Source organism: Canis lupus, chromosome 6 (genome assembly GCF_003254725.2).
Source record: "Canis lupus dingo isolate Sandy chromosome 6, ASM325472v2, whole genome shotgun sequence".
Lineage (NCBI taxonomy): Eukaryota > Metazoa > Chordata > Mammalia > Carnivora > Canidae > Canis > Canis lupus.
The window spans coordinates 14,652,379-14,663,174 of NC_064248.1; positions in this window are offsets into that span (position 1 = coordinate 14,652,379).

Below are 10,796 nucleotides of genomic sequence, written 5' to 3' on the forward strand. Positions count from 1 at the left end.
AATCCTTTTTGAAATTTTAGGTTTGGGGGAGCCTGGGTGGCTCAGTTGAGGAAGCATCCTGTTTCTCCCTCTGCCCCTCCCCCTCCCCATGATCACTCCCTCATGCAGGCATGTGTGCGTGCGCTCTCTCTCTCTCTCTCTCTCTCAAATAAATAAAATCTTAAAAAAGAAATGGGAGATTTGTTTTGTGACCGTAACATGTCCCACCCTGGTGAACATTCCTCAACCACTTGCAAGAGGCACTGCCACAATCAGGTGGAGTGTTCAGTATGTGTCAGGTCCAGTGGGTAGGCAGCACAGTTCAGATGTAAAACCTTCCTGATTTTCTGTTTTCAGTGGTCCTACCATTGCTCAGAGACAGGGGGTCACAATCTCCAGTTCTAGTGATGGGTTTGTGTTTCCTCCCATCTTGTCCCTTTCTTCCTATGCTGTCGTGTTCCGGAGCAGTGAGGGCCACTCTGCCTTTTTGATGAGTTGGCCTCTTTTACTGTTTTGAATATTCCTTTTTATTCCTGCTAATGTGTCCTATTCTGGAGTTTGTTGTGTCTGATACTAATCTAGCCACCTTCCAGCTGCTTTTGCCTGGTGTCTGCATAGTGTAATCAGACAGTTGTGTCCCCTAAAAGAATGAGTTCCAGCCCCAGCCCCAGCCTCGTGAATGGGGCCTTATTTGGACATAGGGTCTTGGCAGATGTCATCAAGTTAGGTGAAGTCACAGGGGATTAGAGCAGGCCCTAATCCAGTGACGGGTGTCCTTGTGAGAAGCAGGACATTTGGACAGAAGCACAAGAGAGTACCAATGTGAGGATTGAGAGAGAGGAGGCGGTTGGTCCACAGGCCAAGAACAGTCAGGGATTGCGGGCAGGATGCCGGGAGAGGCAGGGGCGATGGATTCCCCTCGGAGCATCCGCAAGGAACAGGCCCGCTGACACCTTCGTTTCCAACGTCCCGCCTCCAGAGCTGAGAGAATAAATTTGTTATTTTTAACTCCCCACTTTGTGTTCACTGTCATCTATCTATAGCTTGATATTTAAAGAGGGTTTTATAGACAGCGTGTAGTAGGATCTTACTTTTTTAATCCCATATGTTCATCTTGGCTTTTAACAAGAATGTTTATCTCATTTCCATCTGATGTAATTGTCATGCCGTCTGGGATTATGTCCACCCTTTTACTATTTGTTTTCCATTTGTTCTTCTTTTCCTGGCCTTTTAAAAAATTAAGTGACAATTCTCATACAAGTGGCAGCATGCTATATGCACCGTAACACGACTTACTTCCCCAAATCTATCCTAAGATCTGTCCACATCCGTATACAGATTCACCTCCTTTTTCAGCAACAATGTGAATTATCAAAGGATGACTGGGATGTGTGAGTGTTATCCACATGCAGGTTAAATGGATTCATTTGAGGGACACAGAGAGAGACCAACAAACCCAAGCAAAAGTGTCTTTGCTCAGAGACCCCCAGCCTGGCAAGGGAATCTTGGTCCTGACGGGCATCCTTGGGGACATCATGCCTCCTCTTCGCTGGCTGCGCTTCACAGATACTGTGTCTTACCCGGTGAGGGTTCACAGCGATGAGGTGTCTGTCCTTAAGCAGAGTGACCAGGAGATTCAGAGAAGACAGTCACTTGTTTGCAGGTTATGCAGGAACACCCCAATTCAGCCATAGAATCCTCCAGGGTGCGCCCCTGGCCTGGCACGCGTGCGCCGTCTCCCAATCCCAGTGTCTCCGGAGGCACTGCAGCTGCTTAGTCCCCGTGCTGACATCTGGATTCTTGCCCGTCTCTTACCAACATGCGTGTCCTTCTACGGATGTTCTTCCCCACGGTGTGAACACACTTTAGTTAGGGTTTGCCTCCATTCCCACCTCACTCCATTGCATCATGCGTTCCGTGGCCATGTCACAGGCAAGCTCCATCAACAACATTTAGAAGATGCTCCCTGCCCTGGCAGAGGGGGGAGCCACCTGCCCACAGTTCCCCATGGTGGCGGCCTGCCTCTGCCCCTCCTGGCCTTGCTGGGTGTCAGGAATAGAATTTTGTGGGTGAAATGAGTTGACAGAGTTGCTCTTGGTGCTTGAACTATGCCCAGCTCCCCGGTGAGACCCATCACCAGGACTTGGACACCTCCATGATCATGAAGCCCTCGGGGTAAGGCTCACGCCTGGGGTAAGGTTCAGCTCCTGGCTGACTGGCTGAGAGGCAGTGCACCCACAGCTGTGCTTCCAGAGCTAACTTCTCATTTCCATCCATTAAAGGATTAAAGAAGACATCGTAGGTGACGCAAACCTAATTTAACACTTCACACGGTGGACCATCTCCGTTCTGAGGACCTGGAGATGGGGAATGAGGCAGGAAGCTTCTAGAGGATAAGGAATTAAGAACACGGAAGAGAAGAACAGAACATTTCAGATCAGCTGGGGCCACACAGTCATCCTTGTTTGGGGTCAGAAGGAACAGGAAGTAAGGACAGAGCCTGGGGTGGGTGGCCTGTGGGGACTGCAGAGACCATGTTTGTGGACCCTCAGAACACTTGTATGGAGCAGAAGTGATGGCACTGGGCAGGAGCGGCAGGTTGCATCTTGGGCCCAGAAAGTTATCCCAACACATCAAAACCCTCTTTTAAAACTTAAATCCATTTAAAAGGGAAATTTAGAGTTCCTATGAAATCACAAGTTTGAATGGCTGAATGTTTGGCCACATCCCCACTGCAGGAGCCTGGGCTTGGGTGGGAGAGGCCTGGGTGGAGGTCCCAGTTCCTCCCTTGCCAGGGAGATGATGTCACTGAGCCTGCTTCCTTGCCTGACACTGGCGTGACAGTGGCGGGTAACTGTAGGTAGGCTGCTGAGGGCTTCCTGTAGGATAACGTGGATGATTTACATCTTTGTTTCTTATCTTACAAGAGTGAGAAGTATTTTCAAGACCATGGAGCAAGCTCTGAAGGGTGGAGGCAGAGTCTCAGGAACCTGTTGTGCCACAGGGGCCTGATGTCTTACCCCACTTCCCAGCTGTGGACCAACCTGGGCTGCTTTGTCAGCATCGTGGCCTGAAGGACTTCCTCTTAAAAAAAAAAAAAAAAAAGTGAAATTGAATTTCATGTTAGCCAGGTGAGTGGAGGCCTGTTCTCAGATTATTCTGATACGGAAAAATGAAACAAGATGTCTGTACGTGTCCTCCGTACGTAAGAGAACAGTGCCTGGCACATGGTTAGCACTCTGATGGCCTGATTTGGGCGCTCCATACCCAGCCGGCCTGCCTGCACAACTCCCCCCCCCCGCCCCCCCCCCCCCCCCCCCCCCCCCCCCCCCGGCTGTTGTGTGGCTGTGGGGTTTGGGTGAGAATTGTGTCTGCAGGAAGCGACCTTGTTCCTCTAATACACAATGGGAAGGAGACATCTGTGCCAGAGGGGTAAGAAGGAGAGCCATCCGGCAGAGGTTCTGGTCTCCCTCCTTTGACGGTGTTCTGTGGACGGGCCTCCCCATCATGTGATTTGAAGTGCTGTGAAGTGGGCCACCCCAGATCACCCAGGACCCACTGCATGCAGACGCTGACCTTTCCGGCTGCAAGCTTCTCTCTAGAATGAGCAAGTAGGTGAGTTCAGACAGATGTACATGTCCTAGAGGCCACCATCTCCATCTTCCATCATTCCAGCCTCGCCTCCCATTCCTCCCAAAAGGCTCCTCGCGCATCTGTGCAGTTCTTCCTCCTCCCTGTGCCCAACCCAGGTGCCACTGCCTTGGGGAGGAGCAAGCTAAGTGGTTGGAAAAGAAAATGAACACAAAAACAAAACAGCAGGGTGCTCCGAGTTCCTATTTGCAAAATTGCCTTGTGTGTACATTTGAAGAGAGGCCAGGCTTTAGAACAGATTTGCACTTTCTCTGTGATTTATCTATTCACTTAAAAACAGAACTTCAGTGGGTAGAATCTGAGATAGCTGCCAGTCCCATGGTTGTCAAACAGTGATCCTCAGAGTGCTGGAAATCCACAGGCGGCCCAGTGCCAGGCCAGTCCCTACACACGTGACTCCAGTTTATAAAACATCTAAAACCATCCCGAAAGGGCAATAAAGTTAGTTTATCATGGCTTGTCTGTCGTTATAGATTTGTAACACAGGTTTATATATGATATAGCATTGATGTATACGGACAAAATACATATAATGTTATAAGTAATGTTTTAGCTACATGTAATATTTTGTATAATATTCATTGTATATGAGGCACGTGCGTGGCTCAGTGGTTGAGCGTCTGCCTCCAGCTCAGGTCATGATTTCAGGGTCCTGGGATCGAGTCCCGCACTGGGCTCCCTGCATGTAGTCTGCCTCTGTCTCTGCCTCTCTCTCTGTGTCTCTCATGAATAAATAAGTAAAATCTTTGAAAAATATATATTCATTGCATAGCTAGTAAAATTATTATGTAAATGATGTTTTATATATTATATAAAGATTATCTATATATTTATTCATGACAGAGAGGCAGAGACACAGGCAGAGGGAGAAGCAGGCTCCATGCAGAGAGCCTGATGTGGGACTCGATCCCAGGTCTCCAGGATCAGGCCCTGGGCTGAAGGCGGCGCTAACCGCTGGGCCACCAGGGCTGCCCTATATTATAGCATTTACAGTAGTTATTTATTAGATATTTATTAGATAAAAATATGGGAAGTGCTATATATGGTAAATATATGAAGTAAATATATAGAGAAATATATAGTATATGGTAAGTATGTATATATATACACTATACAAACTAATATATAAATTATATGTTACATACATTCCACACATAATGTAAAATACCACATATAGTAAAATTATGTCTATAAGGAAAGCAAGGATGTCAGTAATGTAAAAATACATATGTAGTATACAGACATGTCTAGTAATATATATGTGTCGCATATATTAGAGAACCTACTGCATATCTGTGGTCCTCATGTATATGTCTTTTCCTGGAATTTATACTTTTTTCCCCCATTATCTGTATGAGATCATTCATTTTCATGTACAAAGCTACAGCTCCCTCATTGTGCTGCTGAAGAGCACTCCTCTGTAGACCGCATCCTAGCTTCTTTATGCCTCCTCTGGCCCTTGGAAATTTGGGTTGTTTCAACTTTCTGGTGCTGCAAACAATGTTGTGGGAACATTCTTACATGTGTGCATGAGTTTGACATTCTGAAGAATGTGGACATCTAGGGCTGGAATGGATGGGTCCAGGGTAGGGTATCTTCAACTTGATAAGATGTCAAATTTTTCTAAGGTAATTTCGTAACAGGGTCAGCTAATCTCTGTGGAGACCTCAGAAGAAAGCTTCCACCATCCATGTGCATAAATTTGAAACTCTTATAATGATATCCTTGAGAGGCTGCAGCTTTGGGGACACCTGGCTGGCTGGTTCAGTTGGTAAAGCACGCAACTCTTGATCTCAAGGTCATGAGTTCAAGCACCATGTTGGGTGTGAAATCAACTTAAAGAAAAATGATAAAGAGGCTACAGCTCAGTACTAGGTGTCACAAGAGTTCTTGGCCCCAGGGCTGACCAGGACAAGTTGCAGCAGCTCTGCTACTAATCCCATGAATGGCTTCGGATGGATCCCTATGCTTCTGTGAACTACAGTCTACTCATCTGTAAAATGGGGAAGAAAATTCTGCTTCTAAGGGCCTTGGGAACCAAAGGGACATGACAACTACTTCCAATGCCTGATCTTGGCTGGATCCTGTACTGGAAAAAGATGCTTTGAAGCATGTTACTGAGTGAATTGACAAAACGGACAAAATTTGAATACAAATGGAAGATTAAGTAAAATTTATTAACCAGGTTAAACTGCTAAAGTTGACAGCTGTGCTTAGATGATGCAAGAGAACATCAGTCTTCTAAGGGGAATGTGTCTTGAAGTATTTAGAGGGAGAGGGACATTATATACACAACTTAATGTATAAATACGGTTTGCAAGAGGAAGCATATGAAGTTCCATGGCAACGCCAGGGAACATAAGTGGTGGAATAACTCATTCACTCAGGAAGATCGAGAACAAGAGCTGCGATTTCTTTTCTGGAGAGCTCTGGAGCTTGACAAAGGGCCAAAAAGGTAACAGGTGTTTGGAGATGTCTGTTGACCTGAGTGCACGACTGAATAAATAAATGAAAGAATAAATTGGTAACTACATGAAGGATGTGAGATCTGGGCTGGACCACAGTTGGGGAGAACTCCATGTGTTAATATTGAACTTTTTATGAAGTTTGATATCAGGTAATGGCCTAGCTCACTCTGAACACAGAGTACGTCAGTGCTGTCCAATAAAAAATGTGTCATATATGTAGCTTGGAGTTGCCTGCTCTAAAATTATAAAAAGCAAAGATAAACAGTATTTTAATAATATTTCATTCAACCCAGCATATTCAAATATTATCATGTTAACATATATAGTTAAATCAAAACCAAACTTTCAAAATCAGCAAAAGCACATTTAAAAATGAAAAATAAATTCGGGGACCTCCCAAGTAACTCAGCAGGTAGCGCTGCCTTCAGCCCAGGACGTGGTCCTGGAGACCTGGGATCAGGTCCCACATCAGGCTCCCTGCATGGAGCCTGCTTCTCCCTCTGCCTGTGTCTCTGCCTCTCTCTCTTCTCTCTCTCTCTGTCTCTCATGAATATATAAATTAAAAAGAAAGAAGAAAAACAAAAGAAAAATAAATTCAGGGGACACCTGGGTGGCTCAGCAGTTGAACAACTGCCTTTGGCTCAGGGAGTGATCCTGGGGTCCAGGATTGAGTCCCGAAATGGGCTCCCCACAGGGAGCCTGCTTCTCCCTCTGTCTATGTGTCTCTGCCTCTCTCTGTGTGTTTCTCATGAATAAATAAATAAAATCTTTAAAAAAAAATAAATTTGGTCAAAAGCCATGGGTTTTTTTGTTTCTGTTTTGTTTGTTTATTGCACTGCTTGAATTACTATTACATTTTCTGACCTCTGTCATGGGTCCTCAGAGCCTTCTAGAATATTCCAGGGGTCATCAGGGCTGCCAGTCCCATGTCATCTGAAGTGGCCACTCCTGTAACCTGTTGAAAGGAGTGAATCAATGTCAAAACTTCAAAACTGACTTCCCCGTGCTTGGTCTGTCCTCCTGAGGCTGCCTTACCTTTGGGTCCTGCCACACTGGGGTGACTGTACCACATTAGGGAACCCCTGTATATGGTCGGTTCTTAGATTCATGTCTTGGCCCCTGGAACAAGTTCACTGGTGAGGAGCAGGAGCAGAGAGTGCCCGAGTGCAGCTTCTGGAGTAGACATCTGAAGGCAGGGCTAGTTTCTCACTCAGCACCTGTGGGAAGTGGCCCTCCCTGAATGTTGTAGGCGAGCTTCCCCAGAGGCAGGGCATCAGTGGGGATCCTGGGGCAGATGGCAAATCTCAAGGGACATGGGGAGGAGTGAGGGGTGCAGAGGAAAACAAGAGATGGAGGCAAGCAAAGGTCTAGCCTCACCTGGCTCCCTGGGAGCTCTGCAGTTAGGACTGGCTCCTAGAGGCCAGGGGCCAGACTGGACCCCATGCCAGTCAGGGTGACCAGGATGGGGAGCAGAAGCTCAGGCACGGACAAGGAACAATTTTCCGGGGAAAAGTACAGCTGGGAGCTGCCAGCGGCTGCAGCAGCTGGGATGCACCAGAGGACCTGAGGATCTGGCTGTGGAAACATCACCTTCACTTTCTGCACTTATAAAATGTAGGTGATCATGTTCCCTGTCTCCCAGGATTGTTATGGCATGTTCTGTACAAAATTTCAATAATGCCATCTTTGCTCAGATACGGTCTTTCTAATTTACTTTTTTCTACGTAACTGTATCAATTTTTCCCTCACATCGCTATGTAGTATTCCTAATTACCATTTTGAGAAAATCATTGCCTAAATCCAATGTGGTACATTGGTTTGGATCCTGGAACAGAAATAGGATATTAGTGGAAAAATAGGAAAGATCTAAATGATGTCTGGAGTTTAGTGATTACAATTTACTAATGTTAGTGTCCTGGTTGTGACAAATGTGCCATCGTCACATGCGATGTTAATTAACATTATGGTTTCTGAGAACTCTGTGGATTATCTTTGCAACACTTTTGTAAATCTGAAGTTATTCTAAAATAAGTTCATTAAAAAATTACTGAGACCCAAACAGACATTTGCACCCCCATATTCATACCACTATTCACAACAACCAAAAGGTGGAAGCACCCCAAGTGTCCACTGATGCATGGATGGATAAACAATGTGTGGCATATCCATACAATGGAATATTATTCACCTTAAAAAGGAATGAAATTCTGGCACCTTCTCCAAAATGGATGAATCCTGAGGACTTGATGCTAAGTGAAATAAGCCAGGCACAGAAGGATGGACGCTGTAGGATTTCACTCTTAAGGGGTCCCTGGAGTTGTCAAAATCACAGAGACAGAGTGATGGTGGTGCAGGGGGCTGGGGGAAGGGGTGGGGGGTCATCAGTGTGTAATAGGGACAGGATAGGGCCTCAGTGCAGGGAGATAGAACATTCTGGAGATGGACGGTGGGGATGGCTGCTCAGCAGTGTAAATGTCTTCAATGCCACTGAACTGGACATTTGGAAGTGGTTAATGTGGTACATTTTATATTGATGTGTAGGTGTTTTATCACAATGAAATGCTTTTTAAAAAACATTCCTATTAAAACCACCCTTTCTGGAACAATTATCCTGCCTGCTGGCTGGGTACCCTTAAACAGGATGCTGAGCTGATGCCTTGGTCTTCCATGGGGCACGGTGTGCAAGGATCTCTGCAGCGCGTCCAGGACAGAGGACGGAGGTATTGCAGTAAGAAGTCACTCGCCTGCAGAGGGAGCCCTTGGTCCTCCCTTTGCAGCAGAGGAATGGGACGTCGGTCCACTCCTTTCCTTTTCAAAGACCTAACGTCCAGGACGTCTCATCTAAAGGGGGCTAACCCTAAGCTCAGTGAGAGGGGAGTGAGGAGGGATATAAAGACTCAAGAGGTCAAATACAGCCCCACATCCCCCCAAATGCCTTCCCCTTCTCATTGGCCTAAGCTCCCCTTCTGTCTTGGACCTCAGATATGCACCTGTTCAAACTCAGGGCATGGTCAGCAAGCAGCCCCTGTCCAACAACAGGGGTCTCAGGCACATTGTCTCTCCTGACCCCTGATCCTCACAGTGACATAGGTTGAGAAGCTGGCCTTGAAACATGATCAAGGGGAGATCCGGCGGTGGGGCGACGGGGGGGGGGCATTTCGGGTCCAGCTGGCTCGGCTTGACCAGAACCCAGCTGCCAGCCCCTGCTGTGAGTGCTTACCACGAGCTAGCTCACGCTCACACGGTCCTCAGGACATCCGTGGAGGTGGGGACAACTAATCCCAACATGTGGACCACCCCCCTCCATCGTGTCAGCCTGCCTCTCCTGGACACCATGCCTTCTCTCTGCTCCTTCCTGAGGAGGGCTGGTGATAACGGAAAGTTGAGTTCGTGAGGAGGCATCAACTCGAGCACAGATTGATGAATTGAAGGAAAACATACTTCTCCGGGGCCAAGCAAGCACCTCACTGGCTAATAGATCAGTAATTGTCGGGGATGCTAAGATTTACTGAGCTCCTACTGCCAACCAGGTACTGCCTTCTATCCTTTCTGAACATCATCTCTCATAATCTTGGCATTTTTTTTAACACAAAGAGAAGTACAGAGAGGTATACAAACACTCATTCACCCACATGCAGATTTTAAGTGTTAATATTTTCTCCTATTTTTCTCAAAAACGTTCTTTCTGAGGGGGGATAAAAGATTTGATTGGTTCCCTGTCTCTGTCTCCCAAATTCCATCTTCTCCCCTCTCCTGGAAAGAAGCCATCATGTATCTATAAATAATATATACATTGTTTGGTGTTAAATTAAATTTTTATTAATTCAGTTGCAGATTTACAGGCAGCTGTAGGAAATACAGTTTGCCTGGTTTCCCCTGATAAGGCAAAACGGTAGCATCCTGTCCTCACCAGGATGTTGACATTGACAAAATCCACCTGTCTTCAGATTCCCTCTCTGTCACCTGTCCTCCCTTGTGTTTGCCTGTTACATCTTTGAATGAACAGGAACACTATACTACACATGTAGTTTTGCAACGTTGTGTCCTTTTCAGAATCTCTCCTTGGTACCTCCTGTTCTAGTTCATTCAGTGTATAAATATACTGCAATTTATTATTCATTCCACATTGACACCAAAGTAGGGTTTGGGGTAGTTTTTGGTTGTTTTTTTTTTTTTTCTTTGGTGTTATAAATAGCGCTACAGTGAAGAGTGTTGTACTTGTCGCCACAAGCTATAGTTGAGAGAATGTGACCAACAGTGGAATTTCCGGGTCATAAGATACCTGCATTCCAGTTTGTTAGACACTCACAAATTGTCCTCCAAAGCATCTATACCAATTTACACTCCCTCCCAGCAGTGTGCAAATATTTCTGTTTTCTCCTCATCTCCTGTGTAGAAGGTCTCTATGTCATTGTTGTTTGAACTTGCATTTCCCTGATGTAAGTAAATTTCTGATTAAAGCAGAAAAGGAAATTATTAAAAGCAACTGAAATCTTCAGGAGAGCTGGGAAAGTGGACTCGACAATAGGCAGGCAGAGATGTGCAGATCTGCCAAGAGCCAGCTGGTGAGGACAACCCTGTCCCGTTGCTGAGTCACAGATGTCAGAGCTTAGCACCACTGTTGGGAAGCCGATAATCCCACCTACCCTTAGATGTGGGGGTACAGGTGCTGTGGACTCCATAAGCTGTCACCATCAG